The sequence below is a fragment of the Palaemon carinicauda genome, chromosome 22 (assembly GCF_036898095.1).
Source record: "Palaemon carinicauda isolate YSFRI2023 chromosome 22, ASM3689809v2, whole genome shotgun sequence".
Lineage (NCBI taxonomy): Eukaryota > Metazoa > Arthropoda > Malacostraca > Decapoda > Palaemonidae > Palaemon > Palaemon carinicauda.
The window spans coordinates 24,109,348-24,134,846 of NC_090746.1; the positions used below are offsets into that span (position 1 = coordinate 24,109,348).

General features: G+C 36.4%; 1 long non-coding RNA gene across 1 annotated transcript in view; it reads right to left on the reverse strand.

The window, feature by feature from the left end:
• Positions 1 to 16,492: 16,492 nt before the first annotated feature.
• LOC137616378 (uncharacterized) overlaps positions 16,493 to 25,499 on the reverse strand; it is a 159,058-nt gene continuing 150,051 nt past the window's right edge. Inside the window, exon 3 of the long non-coding RNA XR_011039410.1 lies at positions 16,493 to 16,601. This is a non-coding gene — a long non-coding RNA (uncharacterized lncRNA). The remainder of the gene's footprint in view (positions 16,602 to 25,499) is intronic.

Consider the following 25,499-nt stretch of genomic DNA (forward strand, 5'->3'; position numbering starts at 1 on the left):
AAAACATTGCTCTGTACAATATCTATGAAGATGAAGTGAATTACTGTCAAAAGAGAGAAGTCTGGGAGGGACTGTTGACGTATGATTAATTTGCAAGATGAGTAATGAGTGACGTACAAAAAAATTCTGAATAGAAAAATTACGTAAACGAGTTAACACCAAATACAAATGAGTGAAGGCTATATATATATATATATATATATATATATATATATATATATATATATATATATATATATATATATATATATATATATATATATATATATATATATATATATATATATATATATATATGAGATTGCATTTAGAGCGAAAACCCTTAATTTGGTTACCAAATGTTAGAACGATAGGGAGATGGTGAAGGAAGTTTTTAGCTTAACCATACCACAATATCAAGCAATAAACAACATTCTCCCACCAACATTAATCCCTTCCATCACTCGCCCAATCTCACCTTCATCTAATCTCCCCTGTCAGTCTGCACAACTGTCAGAATTCCACGTCCTCTAAAACTATTTCGGGCCTGTGCAGGATTTGAACCCGGGACCTCCTGCACCCAAAGCAGGAATCATACTCCTAGACCAACAGGCCAGGATATACTCCACAGGTTTTCTCCAACTAATAATTGTTTAATTTCTCAGTCTTGTATTTTATCGATAGCTTTAACTTTTGTATTTCCCCGGAATTCCGATAAATAACAATGGATTTGAAAAGATGAGCCATAAAATCACCAACATCCAAAATATGTCTCCTCTCAAAATCACCAATATACAAGATATGTCTGCTCTCAAATGTCATTTGTTTCGAAGTTACAAATAATTGACGGCCTTTCGCAACACAAAAATCAGTGAACGATATATTGAGTTTTAAAGGATGGATGCAAGTTTGGTGGGAAAGTGCGCCTTGTTAATGTCTTGTCACTAAATTGTAATGGGTCTTGGCGCTGTCAACAAAAGATCTAGTATGACACGAAAAGAAGTATCTAAAGTTATCTTCTTTCCTGATATATTTAGTGGGAATAAACACGCATATGTTACATATATACATATAAATACAGTTTATATATATACATATATATATATATATATATATATATATATATATATATATATATATATATATATATATATATATAAGCGTTAAAATCAGAGGAAAACGTGATGCTCAGATGCAGAAGAACCACAGGGGAAATGAAAATACGAAATATACGCTTAAGTCCTGACTAGTTTCGTGATACTAGTTTCGTGGAAGACCAGGGTATAGAGGTTATGGCACTACCCAAGACCAGAGAGCTGATTACCATAGCTAAAGAGTCTCTTCTATCCTTACCAAGAGGAAAGTGACCACTGAATAATTACAGTGCAGTAGTTAACCCCTTGGGTAAAGAATTGTTTGGTAAACTCAAGGTTGTCAGATGTATGAAGACAGGAGAGAATCTGTAACGAAGATCCCAGACTATTCGGTGTATGTGTAAGCAAAGGGAAAGTGAACTGTACCCAGAGAGAAGTATCAAATGAATACTGTCTGGCCAGTCAAAGGATTCCATAACTCTCTAGAACGGGGTCATTAAACTAAATATTTCCTATATATACTATTCAAAACTTTAACAAAACAAGAGGAGGAGAAATTAAATAGAATAGTGTGCCCGAATGTAACCTCAAGCAAGAGAACTCTAACCCAAGAGAGGGGAAGACCATTGTACAGAGTCTATGGCACTACCCAAGACTAGAGAACAACGGTTTGATTTTGGAGTGTCCTTCTCCTAGAAGAGCTGCTTACTATAGCTATAGAGTCTCTTCTACCCTTACCAAAAGGAAAGTGGCCACTGAATAATTACAGTGCAGTATTTAACCCCTTGAGTAAAGAAGAATTGTTTGGTAAACTCAGTGTTGTCAGATGTGTGAAGACAGGAGAGAATCTGTAAAGAAGATCCAAGACTATTCAGTGTATGTGTAGGCAAAGGGAAAGTTAACCGTAACCAGAGAGAAGGATCCAATGAATACTGTCTGGCCAGTCGAAGGACCCCATACCTCTCTAGCGGTAGTATCCCAGCGGATGGCTGATGCCCTGGCTAACCTGCTACCTACAATATATATAAAATCTTTCTTGTCACGCTCAGCAGCATTTGTGGGAGTGCGCAGTTTCCGTTTGTGTGTACTTCTCAGGGTACCCCCTTTAACCAGGATATGACTACTCCCTCTACTCTGAACGTCCCAAGAAAGATATATATATATATATATATATATATATATATATATATATATATATATATATATATATACATATATATATATATATATATATATATATAATAGATATATATACATATATATAATGTGCGTATAGTGTAATTAGACACTTGCTTGGTTTTATATAGAGGAGATTGAAGTATTGTTCAAATGAAGGAAATCAAAAACATAAAGTCAATCTCTGAAATTGGAATCTGGCCATTGTTCTAATTGCGTTATAATCTTGTAAAAAGGACGATAGAAAACGCAGCAAAACCATTGTTAACGATACACCCCAATGTGTGTTGATGGATTTTCCATTACGATTGGGGAGTTGATACGATAATCGCCATTGGGTTTAATTGTGCCTGATGGAGCCGCAATAAGTCTTAGAGGGCGAGTCTGAAGTGAGACGCCCTTATGATTATACGGTGAACATTATGATTATGTTCAGGTAAATAATTCATTATTAATGTTATGACCGTGGTCTGGCATAGCGTTACTGTAGCGAGGAGACAATCTCATTTTCAATTTAAGAAATAAAAATGACTGTAGGTGGACTGAATCTTATTACATTTGGTCTATTCCTTTCGTTGTGGAGAGATGAGAAGGATTACAGGTGGTCTCTTAACTAGACCTTTCAAAAGAAACCAAAACACCACAGCAATAACTGGCGATCGGTTCGTATCTTACCGTTTAGAAAATAAGAAAATGTTAATGAAAATTAGGGTTTCGACTGTTGAAGATGAGGATCTCGCATTTGCAGAATTTGTGCTATATAGCCTAAATACAGTGAGGTGAAAATATAGGTGGATGCGAAACAAACAAGAATAAAATCTATAGTCAATATTATTTCTCACCAACTACATTAGGATTACAGATCAACTAAAAAAAACAAAAACAAATGAAAACCTCAAATCTACTCTTGCTCCCTGATTCTAAGTGGATACAAAAGAGATTCATTTGTTACTCTTATTTGTCTTGAAAGTTTCTTATTTTATAAGCTTATTTATGTATTGTATCCAATATCATATTTTGATACCACTCCAATATCAACTCCGTCGCTCCGATTTCCCCCTTTTCTGAACGCCCTTAAAACAATGCCATACAGATACACGATCAACGATTGTTACATTAGATAAAATCAAACACAATATTTCTCCCTTTAAACTCTGCCAGGAGACATATGCTATTGCCTCTGTCTATTGTATACCCTATGGGTAACGACCCTTGGGTCTGGCAGTCGACCAAAAAGATTGAACGAGGCGGGTTGCTCTTGCATGGATATTGGATGGGAAATTGGAAAATGAAGCAGACACCTTCCCCCCGAAACTAACGAAGAAAATGCTGGAGGGGAGGGGAGGGCGTAACGACATTTCGATTGGTGGTCCTATTGGGAGTTCCTAAAATAGAAGTGGCATTGCTTGGGCATGCTTTCACGAAGTAGGTAAGGTGGAGCAGGTGTAGCTGATATTACACATACCTATATTATAAGCAATGTGTGACGAAAAATTAGTTTTTGTCTTTTTTTAAATATATAAGACGCAAGATGAATAACAACGAAAATTTGAAACTTTTCTAAAACAGCTATGGAAAGGTTCCTCTAACCAGGTGTGTGAAGTGGAGGATCTCTGAAAAGGAGACGAATAAATATGACAGCCTGATTCATGTCTGTTTTGAGCTGTGGGAAGAAGCACGTGTTTATGAGGGAAATGATGCGAGTAATCACACTCTGGTCAAGGTAGAAGCAAATGGCGAATTTTCTCAGAGGGAGAAAAAACAAGAATAATGGGAGGGGGAGGGGAGAATGGCAAAATGGAGAGATGAAAAGAAAAAAAAAGGTTTTAGAAAGAGGAATTGCAAGGAATGGAGAGGGGAGCGCACCAATGAACTAAATATGAATACGGGTTTGTTTTCGTAATATATGAAGAGGAACATAATTATGTAGGCGATCTTATATCTGGTAAAAATACAAAATTCTCTAAGAAAATATAAAAGTAGACGAATATCGGTTATGGTTCAGCAAACATTTAAAAAGTACAAGTACAAATTACCATCAATTTCTATATTATTCCTAATGTAACACACACACACACACACACACACACATATATATATATATATATATATATATATACATATGAAAAAAAACATGCAAATCGTAATGAATCATTCATAAAGAAAAAAAAAAGGGTAACAGAAAGGAAGTTTAGTATTTCAAAAGAAAAGTGAAAAGACTAATGAATGAAAAAACTTAATTAAATATCATGAAATTTTACAAATAAATCCATCAGTAATATCATTCATGAAAAATAGAATTTTATATTATAGAAAATCAACAAATAGTTGCAATAAAAATAAAAAAGACAAGGAAAGACAAGAGTGGACTATTAGCTATTTAATGAAAACAAAACAACTATCCAACCCAGATGCTATTATTTATGTTACCTATAATTTTCTCAAGAAAATATATCAGTGCACATGATGTACACCATCTTACTCCTCTGGACAATATCTTGCACACAACTCTTTTCCTGTTCTGGATCGCTGTAAGGCTTCAGAAGGATAAAAGAAAGAGAGACCCCTTTGCAATAACAAAGACTTATAATAGGATTATGTGATTATATCAGGAGGTTGGGAGACAAGAAGTCCGAATTATATATATATATATATATATATATATATATATATATATATATATATATATATATATATATATATATATATATAAAGGCACTTCCCCAATTTTGGATGGTAGCCGACGTCAAAAAAAATTTAAAAATGGGACCTTTCCTCTCTACGCTCCTCCCAGCCTGACGAGGGTGCTACGGCACCCCCCTCCCCCGTTATCCACCACAGATGAAGCTTAATAACGCTGAATCCCCAACTGCTGTTACCTCCGCTACCTAAATAAATAAATAAATAAATAAACAAATAAATAAATAAATAAATAAATAATATATATACAGTATATATATAGTGTGTATATATATATATATATATATATATATATATATATATATATATATATATATACACGCCACTGCTAGTGACTTAAGTCCTTTATCTGGCCGGACAATACTAAACTGGATCCCTCTCTCCGGTTACGGCTCATTTTGTCTTTGCCTACACAAACACCGAATAGTCTGTGAGGACCATCTGATTAAATACTTCCATTTAGAGAAAGTGGTATTTTACATTTCATAATGTAATTCTATTTACCAAGAGCTCTTCACCCCATGCTTATCCCTTTTTTAAATTTTGGTAGCAAGTCCTGGGGATACACTTACTGTTTGGCATTAACGATATACATTTGACCATAACCCTTATATATAAACTAAATGTTATTTTTCCCATTTGAAGCCAGTGCATTAATGTTACTTCTTTTGATCTGGATTAAATTTTGGACCCATTCATTACCGCCTCAAATGCTGGGCCTCGAGCTGCAATAAAACCAATTGCCTTACAAACAAGAGCCTAGTTCTCTACCACCGAGCTAGCAAGTTTCTACGAGCATATGAAGACTTCTTCTTGTGAACATTTGCGTTAATAAGCTGTAGAAAAGCCACATTTTTTTATGCATATTCGAATTTAAATATACATTTCAAGTAAAAAAACTGGATAGGAAAATGACAGAACACAAAAGCTTTAGAAAAATGTCAGATGGAAAAATAATACCAAGTAAAGATAAAAATGCTGACTAAACCTGTTTTTATAACGATTCCAATTCGAGGCATAAAAAAAATAGTGTTATTGACAATGTTCAGGTCATTCTTTATGTTTTGAAATATAATGACCGATTCTCAGGGCGTTGTTTGTAATAAAGGTCGAATGTCACGGGAGCACCAACAAAAATCTCTTATGTAAATTCATAGAATAAAGGAAAATTGCCTAAAGGGAAATACGGACTATTCCAGCAATGCATTCGGTATTAGCAAGCCAACGAAAGAGTTCTTGACCAGAAGCATATATATCGAAATGAAGTCAGCGCCTTTCAAAATGGCGGTCTCGTGAGCTCTATAAAATCAGGCATCTTCCAGTGGTTGCCTTTCTCGAGCGCGTCTTTGCCTCTCTTTCACTCCATTACATCCGTTAAATGTCGTTATACACTTTACACCTAATATATATACACAATATATATACAGTAAATACACAAACACGAATATATATATATATACAGTATATATATATATATATATATATATATATATATATATATATATATATATATATCTACCATACATATACACACATATACATTTGGTGTTAACCGAATCGTTAAAGGGTATACTAACTGGACCTGCGATAGTTTTTCTTTGCCAAATAATTTTGAATAATACTTGTTAGTGGAGTCCTATCAAATGTATATCTAGTGAACAGCAGAGTACTCCCAGGAAATGTGTTGCCACCTATGTTGTTTACCCTCCTCGTGGATTTTGTAATGTCTAGAACAGTTGGAGATGGTGGAAAAGGATTGGAGTGGATTATTAATAGGAAATAGATAACCTAGAGTATGCTGATGACACTGTCCTTATTAACAGAAAACCACGGGATTTGCCATGTTTGCTTACCAGAATGCATGAAATATCACACGAGTTTGGGCTCAAGATAAATTGAAGACAGAGATGATGTTAACGGAGTATGCAATGAAAAATTAAATGTAATTGGAAGAGTGATGGATTAATGGGGTAGAATCATTTAAGTATTTAGAAACTATGATCTCTAATACAGGGTTTTTAGAATTGGAATTTAATGAAAGACTGAAAAAAAAAAATCAGAGAAGGGTTACGTTAAGCAAAATTTGGAAATAGCTTGAAATTACATAAGAAAATCAGGCTATATATCAATGGTGAGATCTGTGTTACTGTCTGGACACGAGTCAAGGTATGACAATGAAACAATCTCCAACAGATCTAGTAGATTTGCAAACAAAGTACTAAGAAGAATTTTGGAAGAGAGAGATTACTCGAGTGCCATATGTGGATGAGATCATGATGGTAGATAGAAATGCTTTGAGTATGCTCTTCGCACTCCCCAAGAGAGATTGTCACCAAACTTTCAAATGGGCTCAACAAGGCACTAGAAAATTTGGAAGACCCAGGCCTACATGACTTAGGATTATGAAGCGTGAAGCAGGAGATGATGAATGGAGAAGTTGGGATTAAAAGCTCAAAGTAGAGACGACTGGAGAAATCTAATCGAAGCCCTTGCGTTAATAGGCGTAGAAGGAGATGATGATGAGGCATAGACCATGTACCCTGGCCAAAACGTCAAACACGTTTCCACAAACTTGAAATCCCATAAATTCCCGATTTATTTCGATTATGAATCTTCTCACCCATAGTCTTAATATCCTAAATGCTCACATAGAAATAATTCTCAATCTGCAAAGAGATTGAAATCATCATCACTTTAAAGTCATTCAACATGACTGAGTAACTCCTCTAGGTTTTAATGTGGCCCGAACAAAGGATTGCTTCTTGAAGGAGATATGAAAATTAGAGCAAAATATTAGAGGTTTGACAGCCAAGAGAGAAGAGACTAAAGGTACTGGAATAACGAAACCCAGAAAGCAATGGTTCCGAGCAAAAGGATGATAATAAAAATCGTTGTCAACAGCGTAGAGTAGATCGTGAAGCAAATCACTAGACTGTAAACTCTTTAATTGATCTAGTGAAAAACAGGAGAGATATCTGTAACACAAAATGTTATATTTTACGACGAACGAACCTTCAGCGTCATGCAGCGAAAGAATGAAGCCATTCGCTCCTACTCACGGAATTCAATAACTTCTCCAGGGGCGCGAATGAAAGACAAATTATTTCTTTGCTCGGAGAACATGACAATCGCGAACGTTTCTAGATCTGTTGTGAAACTTTTCAAAGGAATGTATTATTAAACAGACATACGCACGCAAGGCGTAAATACGCGAATGGCGTTTTATATAAGGAAGTGTGATGGAATCATCATATGTGTATACTAGTTTGATGCAGCCTATAATGGCTCTTGATTTGGTAAGAAGAAATCTAGAATTCTAGTTAAGACGACATCCCCTGGGACTTGCGGTATTTATACTCGTTTTTTTTTTAATACTGAGGAGGAGGGATCCTGAATACTATGTCTTCAATACTATGGCAAGTAAAAAAATAAGAAAAGAAAGAAAAGAGATGGGCACTGGCATGCCCCTTCAAAAGGACTTAGACGTACCCGATTACTGGAACAAGAGAGAGAGAGAGAGAGAGAGAGAGAGAGAGAGAGAGAGAGAGAGAGAGAGAGAGAGAGAGAGAGAGAGAATTAAATGGAATTAATAGCAAAAAAAAAAAAAATCAGATGGCAGAGTAGTTTCGTGATATATTAGGTTAAATAACCGGTGATAGCGAAACCAGAACACTTGACCCACATTGAAAGAGACGAATATGAAATTATGTTACGCTTTTCTGAAAGTTATTGTAAAAGAAATAGGCCGGTTAATGGTGGGTGTTTTATATATAGATGGGCATTACAGGTGGATGAAGTCTCTCTCTCTCTCTCTCTCTCTCTCTCTCTCTCTCTCTCTCTCTCTCTCTCTCAATGGATAAGAACGATTCCCTTTGGATACTCTTGATAAAATTACAAATAACAAAAATTACCACATTGTTTGTTTGCCTCTTTCTCATCTGAGGTATAACATTTTACGGTTTGAGTTTCCAACTCTCGAAAGAAATGTTGTCATTAGAGTTTTCTAAGATTACGAAATTTCCATCATTCCTTCTCATTCAGAAACACGAATTGTTCAGTTAGTGATAACAAGATATTAAACAATCTTGCCGAGGCCCGCCCATCAGCATGACATCTGTAATACTGGAATTCAGTAATTCCCTTAAGGAGCGAAAGACTTGTTGTTTGGTATTACTGTCTTTATTCCATTATCATCTGCATTTTTTCATCTTATTAATTATGATATTCGTTTTCTTCATCTTATCATCTTATGGTCTTTATTTTAAGTCCTCCGCCTATCTCTGGAAATTCGTTCTCATCGGTTTTAGCTAGTACTGTGGAAACGAGTTTCCCTTGCAGATCGATCTCAGGCCGGTACCGTGAATTTAAGATGTTTACCGGGGAACCCACAGCTGTGGCTGTGGAAAACAGTGGGGGGTTGGGCTTGCCCGGCTGACGTTCTGGTAAGTATCTATTCTGATGAAACTGGAGCTGAAACCAAACACCTTTATCTATACCTTGACTTGCCTTCGCCACATTTATCACAGGGATTTGCACTGCTCTGTTTCTTTCCTTTTTTAGGACTGGAAGAAATCCTTACTTAATTTTGTCCTATTCTCTTCTTTTTGTTGCTCTTATTTTTATCCCATTTCTACCATTTTATTCATCTGATATTTTTTACCAATTTTATTTCTTTTTATAATAAAATGACGTTGTCAATTTTGATATTCTGGATAATTTTCTTTCATTTGATGATGAAATTACTAAAATCCTGAATTCACAAAGAATTATTCATTTTCCACAATTATACTTTCTTGAATGAGGAATTACCTCTCTTGCTTCAACCCTCGGACATTGGTATTCGTTAATTTTATACAGTTGAAAACGAAATCGAAAAATGTTGTGTTAATCTATTTGTTAAAGTCTTTTGTTGGTGGCTACAATAATACCTCTTATGAAATAAAAACGTCTATGAAGTTTAATCCTTATTTGAGATGGTGGATGGAGAAGATAAGAGGGAAGGCCCAGACAAATAATTAGGGGGGGGGGGAGAGGGGCAGTACCAGCCACCCAGATAGTGCCCAGACAGAAGGGAATTTGACGTAGTAACTTCTAGATAATGCTAATGTGAATTGTGTTACAACATTGTGTTAAAGAAGTTAATTACTTGAATAAAAAGAGAAAAAAACTTGCTAATCTACTGGAATTACTTCTGTAATACACTTGAATTAGACGAAACATATGAGAGAGAGAGAGAGAGAGAGAGAGAGAGAGAGAGAGAGAGAGAGAGAGAGAGAGAGAGAGAGAGAGATAACAAATGATAGGTGAATTACCTTCCGTCAGTTCAACTTCTAAATTTCGTTCAGACAACAAAACCTGGAAAATATCAGACGCTCTAAAAGCTCAACGCATTCTGTTCATTTCCTCTTTCTACCTTCCAGTTTCGTTTTTATTTTATTTTCATAATATTAGCTTTCATCCTCTGATGGAAATACCTTTCGAGGCTGAAAAAGCTGACTGAGCTGAATAAGAATAATGGCTTTCTTCTCTGGGTCAGTCAGCCCCTCTTCATACTGTTCTATTTTATAAAGGCAATGTCAAATTTTGGAGGCTTTTAATTGATATGATTTTATTGGAAATGCGAAACAATAACACAGTTCAGGAGATCATGATTCATAATCAACATATTTCATTACAAGTAAAAGCAATCAGTCAATGTCAACCTTGAAATAAAATATCTTTGATATTTCCACAGCCAGAAAGTTCCCCTGAGGTGACACACTCGCTCGGCCCATTTATGTCACTGATCAAAAGGTGCAGAATAAAATGGAGCATTAAAGGAAACCATCTGACTGATGTGTCAGTTTCCATTCTTCTTACACAGATATGCAACAGAAGCACCGAAGCAATTATCAGCCAAAAACAATTGGTAAAAAAGGAAAAGACAACAAGGAAATTAACGAAAACACAAAGGAAAGCCTTTGTGACGATGTTATTGTGCCACTGCTATTTGCGAGGCATTGTTCTCTCTAGAGGTAATGTAGAATTAGGGCTTTCTCTTTTGACAGACGGCCAAATAGGATGTTGTGAGGCTTACAAGGGATAGGTTGGATAACGTGACCTATTCGAAGATTAAAGATTTTTTTTTTTTAATGCTTTTCGACTGGTAGATTTGACTGGAGATTGGCACTGTATAATGATCTGTATATCTCCTTAAATACTACTTACATTATCTCTCTCTCTCTCTCTCTCTCTCTCTCTCTCTCTCTCTCTATATATATATATATATATATATATATATATATATATATATACACACACTTTTCTGTCACACTCAGGAAGACGACAGAGTAGTCATAACCTTGTGAGAGGGAGTAAAAATTTACAAACCAGCAGGTTGTAGTTAGTAAAGTTGGAGAGGGGAGAAGGGTTGAATCTGTGTGTGCGTGTGTGCATATCTATCTAGATATTTAGACATCATTTATGACGGCTCGGGTATTCTATGGAAGAAATAACTTAGTTATTTACTTTATGGAGAAATAAACGAACTTGAGAATTATTGGAAGAAAAATCGAAAAATATTACGGGAACATTAGACTTTTCTGTATCACATTTCTTTCATAAAAGTTATTCATGAAGCTGTCAGAATTTACGTTACACCACCCATGAAAATGGCAGCTGGAAAACAATATTAGAGTCTCTCGTCTAATAATGCCTTTCTTTAACCCTCTTCACTACCAAATGGAAGTCTCTTACAACATATATATATATATATATATATATATATATATATATATATATAATTACTTGCAAAGCCACAACCCTAGTTACAATAGCAGGATGCTATAATCCCAAGGGTCTCAACAGGGAAAATAGCCCAATAAAGAAAGGATACAAGGAAAAATAAAATATTTTAAGAACAGCAACAACACCTGAACAAAAATCTCCTATTTAAAATATAAAACTTTTAACAAATCAAGAGAAAGAGAAAATAGATCGAATAGTGTGCCCGAGTCTACCCTCAAGCAAGAGAACTCTAACCCAAGACAGTGGAAGACCAGGTACAGAGGCTATGGGACTATCCAAGACTAGAGAACAATGGTTTGATTTTGGAGTGTCCTCCTAAAAGAGCTGCTTACCATTGCTAGAAAGTCTCTCTTCTACCCTTACCAAGAGGAAAGTAGACACTGAACAATTAAAGTGCATTAGTTAACCCCTTGAGTGAAGAAGAATTGTTTGGTAATCTCAATGCTGTCAGGTATTTGAAGGCAGAGGAGAATGTGGAGAGAAGGCCAGACTATCGGTATATGTATAGGCAAAGACAAAACGAGCCGTAACCAGACAGAGGGATCCAATGTAGTAAAGTCAGGCCAGTCAAAGGACCCAATAAATCCAGCGGTAGTATCTCAATGGCTGACTGTTGCCCTGGCCAACCTACCACCTACAATGCCAGTTTATAACCGCAAATATTCTTGGTTCAATCCATCTTCATAACCCTTACATATAAATCAAAATTCCTTTTGAAGTTAGTACTTTCATTTTCTTTCTTTTGACTTAGGTTGAATTTTCGACCCATTCATTACAGCATTGAATTGTGGGCATCAGGCTGAAATTGAACCAATTGCCTTACAAACAAGAGCCTAGTTCTCTACCACCGAGATTGCAAGAGATTCTACGAGCTTGTAATGATGACTTCTTATGAACATTTGTCTTAGTTTGTTATATAAAATCCTATCATTTCTATATGCATATTCAAATTTAAATATGCATTTCGTCAAGTAAGAAAAATGGATAGGAAAATGACCGAACACAAAAGATTTAGAGAAATTCCAGCTGGGATTTTCTTGCCGGACGAATATGAAAAAAAAAGAAAAAGTGGAAGACCATTAATCGTCAGCAAACAAAAGTTCCCGTCTTAAAAATCCCAACAAAAATTCGATGGATAAAGAGTACCAAGTAAAGATAAAAATGCTGACTAAACCTGTTTTTATAACGATTCCAATTCGAGGCATAAAAAAAATAGTGTTATTGACAATGTTCAGGTCATTCTTTATGTTTTGAAATATAATGACCGATTCTCGGGCCGTTGTTTATAATAAAGGTCGAATGTCACGGGAGCACCAACAAAAATCTCTTATGTAAATTCATAGAATAAAGGAAAATTGCCTTAAGGGAAATATAGACTATTCCAGCAACGCATTCCTGCCCGCAAGTATAAATATCGAAATGAATTCAGCGCCTTTCAAAATAGCAGTCTCGTGATCTCTGAAAAATAAGGCGTCTTCCAATGGCTACATTTATCAAGCGCGTCTTTGCCTCTCTTCACTCTATTAAATCTGTGAAATGTTATTATACATTTTACACCCTAAAATCAAACACACGCTCGCACCTATAAAGGCAAATATTAAAATATATATATATATATATATATATATATATATATATATATATATATATATATATATATATGAGAGAAGAGAGAGAGAGAGAGAGAGAGAGAGAGAGAGAGAGAGAGAGAGAGAGAGAGAGAGAGAGAGAGAGAGAGAGATACACACGTAAATTTAACATACATATACACATATTTACATTCGATGTTATCCGAACCGTTATAGGGAACCGGTATTGGGACTTATATAAAGCGGTTGATAACTCTCTCTCTCTCTCTCTCTCTCTCTCTCTCTCTCTCTCTCTCTCTCTCTCTCTCTCTCTCAGTGCCCAAGTGCATCCGGGGTAAAACCACAAATGTTAGAAGTTAGACAGCAAGAAGGAAGAATGGAAGCGAGAAGAGAGGTGAAGTGCACTTCACGAAGGGCACTGACTGCATTTTCCCTACAGGGCAAAATAAAATGTATATCAGTAAAATGAAATTTCATGGAAGGACAACTGAGCACTCACAAATTCCAAAGTAAATAACTGCTATTAATAACCAGGTAAAACCATCAATTCTAAAACTCTTCTTATAACATCAAAGGGACCGTTTTGTTTTTTCAATATATAAGTTGCCCTTTTTAGCGAACCTTCCACGTAATGAGATCTATTAATAATCTTATTAAAAGGATTTTGCTTTGTTTACTATTGAACTATGAAATGATATTCCAAGTGATTATAGATGTCATCATAAGTAATTTAAGAGAATGTAACCTTGCATCAAAGCGCAATAATACTTTGTTTTGATGGATTCTGTTTGGATTTTTTTCGGCGAAACTATTTCCGCTGATTAGCTACATATCTATAGATATCTCTCACAAGCCTAAAATAATAATATGTTTTAGGGTCAAAGTTATATTACAAAGTTTTTTTTCTCGCGAAAACCATACAAACAACCCCGTCATCCTGGTTGTAGTAGCCTGAATGTTACGGGTCTGTCTATTCATAAACAGATTTCGGTAGGTACAAAGATTTCCCAGGCCTCAAATTTAGCTCTTCCGTCTATGCAATAAAGACAGGTAATAAATTCTTCATTGTCTAAAGCGGGGTTTACACGGGCGAGCATCTCGTCGAGCCTGGCTCGACAACCCTGTGTTTGAATTGATGTTCGAGTGTGTAAACGGGCTATTTGGTTGCCGAGCGCGCTCGTCGAGCGGCTCGATGAAAGTCAGGCTCATCTTGACTTTTGTGGGCGGAGCTACATTGTTTGACGAGCGGTGTGAACGTGTGAACAGGTGTCGAGAATCGAACCTCAGTTGTTATTCAAACCTGCTAGAGGAAACATCATCAAATAAATGAATAATGGCTGCCATTAATGAAAGCAAGAATGAGAAGGAAGTCGTACTTTGATTTCATACATACATATCGGGCTCATCCAGCTTTATGGAAAGTTAAATCAAAAGACTATTCCAATAAAGTAGCCAGAAACAAAGGAATAGCGGACACTCAGTCTTTCATGTGGAGTTATGGCCTTCCTCATAGTAATGAAAGGGCTGACACGATTCGGTAGATCAATGTACGTGTCTTCATCCATACGCAAATAATTGCGCCAGTCATCAGGCTCTAATTTTAAAGCAACAAGCAAGTTGGTATATGAAAATTTCTCTCTTTTGATCTTTTTTTTTTCCTTCTTAGTGCCACTGCTAAAGCAATGGCTATCAAATCGTCCTGGTCGAGAGACATGTTGACGTTGTTTTAGCACGAGGCACACTGAGGCTCGATGTACTGTCTGAAAGCTCTTCGAGCCGTTCTACAAGTAGGTTCGACAACCGGGCTCGACGAGCTGCTCGGCCGTGTAAACCCCGCTTAAGAGACAATTCATTAAACTAGGTTCGACCTCGACGTGATAAAATTTGTTTCTATTCCACATGGAATAATTTAGCATTCTATGAATGGCTTTCCGCTTTGTACATTCAAAAGATTATTTGACTGTGAAGACTAGACCAGTACTAATTTGATAAGCAGTAGATTGCCATTATTAGTTATCATAGTTCATTTTCACGGCACGAGCAAGACCATTCATTTAACCTGTAACCTATCAAGGAACGCAACAGTCTCACATGGAAATTTAAAATAAAATTTCACACGAAATCTAAAATCTCAGATCACACGAAAATATAATTAAGAGCAGAAAGTAGAATAAAACTCATTAATCAGGTAGAGAAAATGGAATACAGGTCGAAGCTTAAAGTCAAGTTATGAGTAAAAGACTGTGGAAAGCTATGGCATTAAGAGTTTGTATAGACAAACAGGGAATAATGAATACAAATTGAAACACCAAGATATTTCAAAAACAAAAACAGTGATCGGATATGGTCTTGAATGCCTAAAGTTTACTATAACAAATTATTTGATTTTTTCATATTTTCTTTTTAAGTCTTTTCGTTACGCTTAACAAGAAATATATTCCTTAAATTTTTCTGAAACCGCCATTAGCGAGATATTTTCCGATATATATTTCCAACTTCCCTTCCCATGGGAGGGGGGGGGGGGGCGACGTTAATACCTGGGAAGGGCGAAATGGGAAAAGTGATATGCAACTGTCAATGTTTTTCCCAATCTGGTCATTGGCAATTCCTTGAATTCAGGTCTTGATGATCACGATAGTACAGCTGGACACAAGAATATATGGAACACTTGCCTTTGAGGAATTACACCCGGTCACACCCTTTCTACATGTCAGGTTCCCCAGTGTAGCCCCTCCTACCACCTCTGCCATCTCCCCCTATAAAAGCTGTTTTGGTTACTTATCGTGCAGTAAGGGTGTGACAAGGAGTACTTCCTCAGTCAGGTTTGCCATGAACTCCTGTGTCCAACTGTAGCTTATATATGCAAGTTATAATTTTAATTAAAGCAAAACAATACAATATATATTTTTTTTCGTGATATTCCATGTGATATGGCATATCAGGTAAGGCTATGGCCATTGGAGGAAACGTCTCCTGTGAAGGTTAGAATCTGGCACCGGAATTAGATTAAGTTGGGGAGGTTAAGGAAGTCAGCATACATACTTGAACTTCACTTGTTTCATGTCTCCTACTTTCCCGATGGATCCTATTTCTTAAACTACTGATTTCCAATAAAACTGAAGATCAGAATCGTTAGATACTCAAACCAAAATATCAGCAATCCACACTTTTTTAACAACGAAATAGTTAATAACCAACAAAACGACGAATAATAATCAAAACATAATTAAGTGTAAACACTCACCCTTTGGCCGAACTTCTGAATCAGCTTCTGTTTCTGTTAAAAGATAAAAATCAAATATTATTATTTCACTTCTGCCAATAAAAGGGTAAATATCGTTAATCTTTTTTCACATGATAAACTTATGTTATCAGCCAGTCAAGTGAAAATCTAAAGATATAGATCCTTCATGCATTTATAAGAATATTTAGGAAATCACAAGTTTAAAAGACCAATATGGATGGGACCTATTCCATGTGTATTTAACATTGACGAGTGCAATGAAGTAGAGAACGCTCTTCACTTTAAAAGAGCTACAACTATCGTTTTTAAGAGGGAATGAAACTGAATCAAAGTTTTAGGGAAAACTGTTTCATGTCAGGTTGCTATTTAATGTTTTAACTCCTTGGGTTTGTTGTGTTTGCTGTCCATCTGTTACTATAGGTGATAGGAAGAAATGATCGTATGAGAAATGCAGAGATAGGTGGAAGTAGAAATAAGGTAGCAGAGGTTACATGTCTTGGTGGATTATAAGTGAGACAGATGGGTGGATCAGTATTCATCGGAGATAGGTGAAGATGAATCCTTCAGAAAGCTTGGATATATGGAGTGAAAAACATAGAAAAAAAGGGGTTTCGGAAGTCAGTATTCATCATTTCCTTAATCCTGGGAATAATTCTGGATTTTCATCTTCCCTGAAAATCCAGAAATTGTAGTATCTCTTCGACGTGATAGTCGGCGTGTATCTTAACTAAAACACCAAAGAATTTGTCTCCATCTACTATTGGCATAGAAGTAGTAAAGACTATTCAATTACGGCTATCTTTCCTGTTATATAGATCGTGTTTTTCCTATTTTGGTGCAAAAGGGAAAAGGAGGAAGAACCCAATGGAATTGCAACAACCAAAACTCGATTGATTTAATTTCAACTGGCATTAGAGGGATCCTTTAACCCCCCCCCCAAAAAAAAAAAATATAATAACTAAAGAGGCCATAGTATAAAGCTTCAGGTCGCTGGAGGGCATCCTCGTAAACTTGGTACAGTTGGATCGAAATACACTAATATTTTAAGAAATAAAATCCCCAGCCATATCCTCACAGAAATAATATATATTCGCAAAAAAAGGCTAAAATTCCAACCTTATTCCTTTGTTTGATGGAATGCAAAATCCTTGTATTCTCAACCCCCTACCTTGGGATTAACCCCCTTCTGCTACCAACGCACAGACAACATGATCACAACGAATGAGATTGATCAAGTAGTCAAGTAATCGTTTAGAAACCTGATAAAAAGCAACAGTGTCTGTACAACTTTTATTCAGGTTCATTCCCTCTGACTATGACGTTCTAAAGACCTATTAATTAATATTTCAATAGCCATGGTAAGGGTCTGTTTATTAGCATAATTATTGTTGATGTTTTTATAAAATAACACTTGCTCACAGGGTGAAAATATCAAAAAGGTAAAGAGAAAAGGTATAATGAAATGAAAATTAAAGCAAAGAATTTTAAGAATTGCATGTTGCTAAAGTAAATTCATATTGTCATCAAAGAATAATTAGTAAGCCTACAAATAATATCAATAATAATAATAATAATAATAATAATAATAATAATAATAATAATAATAATAATAATAACTACATCAACACCTACGACAACAATAATAATACTGATACTGTCACATTAAGATAGGTTAGGTATACACAGCAACCCAAATCCTTGATAATTAGCAATTTCGTCGATCTGAAGATCAGGACTTTTATGGAGAAATTTTTTTATAAATACGTAAAGTAATGATATGTTGGAATAACTTAAATATTTTAGTACATAATTTATTTATCCTCTAAAAAGAATCAGCTTAACCATGACAACCGAAAAAGGAATCCATCTTACAAGAAATGATTAGTTACACGTAATTTTGGAAAACTTTACTGGTCTTTAGCTAAAATATTAAAACAATAAGAAGTTAGATAAAAACCTATGAAGCTTATCAAAATATAATCGGGGAAAAAATCTTAAAAACTAACTTTAAAATAAATCCTGGATACAAATTTTTACTTGCAATACTTTCTTTCCAAGTCCATTCTTTTGTCATTTGATTTATAAAGGATTCTTAATCAAGGAAAAAAAGTAATGAATATGTTAATGTAGATTTGGACTCTTGGAATTCACTGAAGTTCGAAGATGAATACTGGAGTTTTAAGCCCATCTTACAATATCTGAGAATTCTTTTATTTTTTTTTTTTTTTTTGTGGAAAAAAGTTATGGTTTCCTCAATCTCCAAAATGTTGCTGAGGACAAGAAAATGGCTAAACGCTTAAAAGTTTAAAAGACCACTTTAGCTCCTGTGGATGTAGTGACGGGCCGAGAGAAGGTTGTGACACAAAGACAGGATGAAAGAAACTGAGGTGAGTTTATTAAAGAACATTCTCCTTTATATACAAAAGCTCAATGCAACAGGAAACTTCATGTTCAAAACCGACACCGTTAACGGTGAGAAAAACAGGCATGTTTATTCAGGTTCCTTTTAGTGCGAGGGAGGAGCGAAGATGCAAGCATAATATTGTAATGGAGTTAACGTATTCAATTCATTTTTTATTTTAGCTGGGCATTTGATTTCCCAGTTTAAAGTAGATTTTTGCTTGTTTTTGTCAAGTTTTGTTTATGTCTTTTGAAGGCTGGACTTGGGATCTTTTCCTCCCCTCAAAGGGTAGTTGTAGTTTTAAATTGGTACGTCACCCATGTAAGTGTTTTTATCTTTTCATGTTGATGGCCTTTTGGCTGTTCGTCACCTGTTTTGTTTTCGTCTCCGCTGGTGATGTGGGGCCCTATAGCGTGAAAAAACAACAGTTAGCAGCTCCTTATAGAGAGGTTTTCAGCTCCCATATTTCCTGACGGTTTGTGGCAAGTTTGATGAAATATTCTGAAGAAGTCCTTGATGTTTTTGCAGCTGGTGGCATCTTGGAGGTGTTCCTTGCCATCCCCTATGAACCGCATTTTGTGTAAGGGGCCGTGTGATGCCCTTCCTTGCATTTCATACTTTTGGATGCGAGCCTCATCCCTCGTTGCCCTTGCCCTCAGCTTGCTGAATCTCTGGAGTCGTTAAGGGTCCTCCCAGGAGCGGAGAAAAGGGTAAGATCCGAGACCCTGTGTGATTTGTCGTGACCATTCCTACCCATAGACGACTTATGTTTAGTGTTCCTACTTTGTGGCACTGTTGAAATTTACGGTTGGAGATGAAACTATGTGACGTGTTGCTAAGGGAATAGGATTTGTGGAAGAATAGTTAATTGATATTAGCTGGGTGATGTTTATTTTCAGTAATCACAATGTATGTTTATTGTCATTTAACTGTGTGAATTAATTAGGTATAAGGTTATTTTCTTACTTTGTCTCCTATCACAACGACCAGTGCATATGTGGTTTCTATCTCTACCTAGTAACTTTTTCTTTTACTTTAGTGTGCTAGTTAGCTAGGCGAATGTGTCTTTGTGTAATTGTAATAATCAGTTTATTTTTTTCCCTAAAGTACAGTCTTCAAGGGATTTCTTTGTAATTTCAAGTTAAGTGCAATAAATAATTAAGTGTTTGTTTAGTCTCTGTATCTTTCTCTTTGAGGAAATTCCTTGGATTGTTTTTGTTCTTGTACGAGTACTACTCAATATCATAGTGGTAAGGGCTTTATGGTAGATAAAGAATCTGTGAACTCGTCACCATCTATTGAGAGTTCATAACATAACTGGCGACTGTGACTGGATCTATTACCAGACATTAACATTCACAGGATTTTCTCTAGGAGGAGTGCAAAGAAAAGTGGGAGGATAGTTTTTCTTGATATGCTTTTAAGTGATAGGAGTATTTTCTGCCCCCCCCCCCCCCTTCTCTCTCGTCCTCATTCCTCTTTTAACTTAGAATATGCCTTATTTTGAGCTTCAAGTTGAGGAGGCTGCGGCCGAATTTCTCAGTAGCCCTGATTGGGAAGACAATATTTTTGATTTGAAACGAGAGTTGTGGTTCTTGTCTCAGTTTTAGCATTTGGAACTTCCATCAGAAATTCGTAAGAGGTAGTTACTTAAAGAAGTACTGAAAGCTGCTAAAGAGCACCAAAAGAGAGTAAGTGTTTCACATATGAACAAAGATGAAGAACAGGGCAAAGTCACTAACGATGGAAACCAGGAACTAGATAAAAGTAACATTCATCAGGTAAGTTAAGCGAAGATTAAAGAGTTAAGAGTTAAAAGTCATGCAGTTGCAAGTTGAAGAAAAAGCTATAGAAACGGAACACGGGATTATCTTGCAGAGAGTACGTAACAGTAATAATAATAGAAATGGTAGTTCTGGGGATAATTATAATGTAATATCAGCGTTGAAGTTGGTACCTTTGTTCAATGAGGAAGATATTCCTGAATTTTTCACTTCTTTCGAGAGGATAGCTAAAAGGTTGGTTTGGCCAAAGGACATGTGGACCACTATGATTCAGTGTCGATTGAAAGGGAAGCCTCAGTGTGTATATAACACGCTTAATGAAGATCTTTGTAACGATTATGACACAGTGAAAGCCATAATTCTTAAGGCCTATTATTTAGTTCCTGAGGCCTATAGGCAGAAATTTCGCAATTTTAAGAAAGAGTCCGGGATGACATTTGTGGAATTTGCGAAGTAGAAGGAGCAGTTTTGTGAGGACTGGTTGAAGTCAAAGGATATTGATAATTTTTCTAAATTAAAAGAATTAATTTTGGTAGAGGAATTTAAAAAGACTGTGGTTAGGGAGTTAAAAATACATTTGGACGAGTTGAAACTGGACTCCTTGCAGGAGATCGCTATTGCGTCGGACGAGTACTCCCTCACCCACAAGCACGAAAAGGTAACTAGGGAAGTATCTATAAACAATAGGAAATTTTTCAGTGGCAGTTGGAGAAGGAATAACCAGAACAGACAACAGGAGTCGGAGAAACCTGATTTTGACAGAAATACGAATAATTGGAATAGTGATAATGATAATAAAACTAGTAGTAGTTTAAATAATGGTAGTTCTCGCAGTTATGTTAATACTAGTAGGAATGTAGGTAACAGTAAGGCTTTGGAGTCAGGAATAATCTGTTTTTGGTGTAGTAGAAGAGGTCACGTCGAGTCTCGGTGTTTCTCGAGAAAGAAATATTTCGAAAGAAACCCGAAACTTGTCAGCGTTGTAACAGCAGCTAAACTGCCAAAGGAAGACAAACCTAGATGACTTAGATTTCGTAAGTACATAACTGACGGATCTATTTTCATGGATTGGGACAAATGTAAAGTATTGAGAGATAATGGGGCTGCTCAGCCATTAATTTTAGGAGGGTCTGTCCCGGATGGATATGTATATGTTACAGGCAAACTGTGTAACCAGGCATTTCACGAAATACCTAAAGATTTTAGGCATTTCGTGAAATGACTGATTCACTTAGGGATTTCGCGAAATGACTAAAATTTCCAGGCATTACGTGAAATGGCTGAAATTTAGTAGTTCTTATTACACAATTTGCCTGATAGAATTTAGGCAAACTGTGTAATTCTGGTATTTGTTGGAAAACACCACTTTCATGTGTTTTTAAGTATATATGGGTGCTGACACGGATTCTTATTCACTGAAAGTTGGTTTTGAATCTTTGTGTTATAATTAGTCTTTATGAATATCTGTTAAACATTTCCATATAATTTTCATATAAATTGCACCCAGAATTGTTTCAGGCACAGGTGTTCACTTTAAATTCAACTACCAGAGAAGTTAATTCAGTTTTGTTTGAAATGGCCTCTTTCTTTTATTTCTTTTAACAATGTGAGCAGGTAATTCACTCATTTTGATTTCTTTTAACCATAAGAGCACGTAATTCAACAAGCAAGTACCCTGATCAATATAAGCAGTTTTAGATTGAAGTTTGAAACAATTTCTAATGTAGTAACTAAATACTCTAAATATGCAAACATCACAAGGGAGGCTGTCGATCTGGTCAAGTCCTACTGTATTACCTGCCAGGAAAAGACAAAAAGAACCAAGAAAAAGGGAGTTGTGGTTCGCCCCATTTTAGTCAAGATTTCAATTCTAGCTTCCAAGTAGATTTAATTGACATGCAGTCATCTCCATAAGCCCAGCACAAGTGGATTATTGTGTACCAGTGCCATGTGACCAAGTTTGTCATCCTGCGCCCACTCACATCCAAGGGAGCAGCTGAGGTTACTTTTCAGCTTTTGGATATCATTTTATTGATTGGTGCTCCATTCATCATACAATCAGATAATGGATCTGAGTTCACTGCCCAGGTGGTTAGAGAGATGAAGGATCTCTGGCCGCGTCTTGTGCATGGCAAGCTCCCAGAGAGGCACCGAGTCAAGGTTCAGTCGAACAGGCAAACTTTAGACATCAAAGACATGCTGGCTGCTTGGCTCTCTGACAACAACACCCAAGATTGGTCCCTAGGTCTTCGTTTTTTTCAGAACCAGAAGAACTCATCATACCATTCCAGGATCAAGATAACCTCATATGCTGCTTTGCTTGGAGAGGATCCAAAGGTTGGACTCACTTCCACTAGCTTGCTTCAGGAGGTCACTGACCGCTTAGAGATAGAAGATGATCTTGCAGCACTAAGAGCCCAGTTTTCTACTGATCCAACTGACGAGCCACTCGAGGCCTCTGAGCCAGTCATCATCACTACCTAGCCACCCCAGTTCCTTGATGAGCCAGTCACCATCTTCACCTAGCCACCCTAGGTCCACTTAGTTCAGCACCACATATTGCACCATGACAACAAGAAATTTCCAAAAACTGCAAGAGCACCAGTTTGGCTCAAGTGTGCCAGGCAGAACACATGGTCAAACGTAGTAGGATCATCTTAAAGGCCGGCAAAATAGGCAACAATATTGCTGTGCCAGGTCCACATGTTGACAGGGGAAGGGAGGATCCAAGAATTCTTCTAGGAATCATCATGGAAGGAAATGAGAATGATTTACACAATATTGGGGTAAAGGCGGGTATACTAAGGACTAAACTCAAAAGTATTGAATTCAACTTGTGCCCCCAACGATTGTTGATGAAATCAACCAAGAACAGCAAGTATCTCTTCGTGAGGAACTGAAAAAAGGCTCTTCTGTCTAATTGTACATTTAATGAAAGAAGAAACCAGATTTGGTTTTAAGAAATATGTTGTTACAGAATTGTTGCTACTAAAATACCTTAGAGATATACAATATACCTGTAAATATATTCTATTTAACCTAAAATTCTGTCCCTGGAAATAAAATAAAAAAAAGCCATTGCTGCTAAAATCCCCTAAGCATATACAACATATCAGCAAATATACACTATTGACCTAAAATTCTCATGAACCAGGCATTTCTCGAAATCCCTGGGCTATAAAACCAGTCATTTTGCGAAATCCCTGGGCTATAAAACCAGTCATTTGGCGAAATCCCTGGGCTATAAAAACAGTTATTTCGCGTAATGCCTGAAAATTTTAGTCATTTTGTGAAATCCCTAAATGAATCAGTCATTTCACGAAATACTTAAAATACTTAGGCGAAATGCCTGGGAAATGCCTGGTTACACAGTTTGCCTGTAACATATATAAGAATGATGAGTATGTCGTATTGGGTGGTTCCCCGAACACAGTGGATTCATACCCATTAGAAACCTTTTTTCTTGATACTAATTATTTTTCAGGTGAGGTAAAGTTGACTATTGTTGATTGTTTGCCAATTCCCAAAATAGATGAAATTTTTGCTAACGATTTGTCCATTACAGATGAAATCTTGTATCTTTCCAATTCTGTCTGTGGTCGAAGTATGGGACGACCACTGTCCTATAAATGATATTTTAAAACCTATCTCTGTGATAACGAGGTCAAAGGCAAAAGAGGTTGACCTGGCCGAGGTTGAGTTGGATTTGGATGTGATTGATGGACATAAGACTGGCTTTGTGACAAATGGTGTACTTAATTTTCGAGATGTGGTATGGGATTCCCGGGCTTTTAGAAAAGCCCAGACTGTTGAATTTAATGAAGCAATTAGTAGTGATATTAGTGATTTATCTAAGCCAGTATTCTGTAAAGAGAAAGGGTTGCTTTACAGGGTTAGTAGGTCAGCTGTTGCACCTGTTGACCAGGTATAAGTTTCTCGTCAGTTGGTAGTTCCTGATGAGTATAGGAATAAAATTTTGTTCTTAGCTCATGAAAATAATCTTGCTGGGCATTTTGGGGTCAGAAAAACGTTTCAGAAGGTCGCACAACATTTTTATTGGCCCCGAATGCGCCCAGATATAAAGCACTATGAACTTTCTTGCAAAGTGTGTCAGTTGGTGGGGAAGCCAAACCAAAAGATACGTAAAGCCCCACTCATTCCCGTACCTTCAATTGGGGAGCCTTTTGGGGAGGTGGTGATCGATGTTGCTGGTCCTCTCCCGCGGACGCGCGGTGGTAATGAGTATTTATTAACAATTGTGGATCGGATGTCTCGCTTCCCGGAGGCTATTCCCCTGAGGAGTATTCGGACTGAAAAGATCGTTGATAATTTAATTGGCTTCTTTACTAAGTTTGGTATACCTAGCACTTTGCAATATGATTGTGCTACTAATTTCACAATTTTAAGATTAAAATATCTGAATTAGGGGTAAAACACATTACCTCTTCCATATATCACCCTGAGAGTTAAGGCCAGGAGGAACGGTTCATCCAGACCCTAAAGTCTATTTTGAGGAAATTTTGCATGGAGTCAGGAACAGAGTGGGATAAGGAGGTCCCATATGCCCTATTTGTCATTCGTTCCGTTCCTAATGAGTCTTTGGGATACTCTCCTTTCGAGCTTGTTTTCGGGCATTGTGTGCATGGGCCCTTGGAAGTTGTACGTGAACATTTGGAGGGGGAGACTCCCGAGATCAAAATTCTTGATTATTTGTCAGGACTTCAAGAGAAATTAAGAAATGCTTGG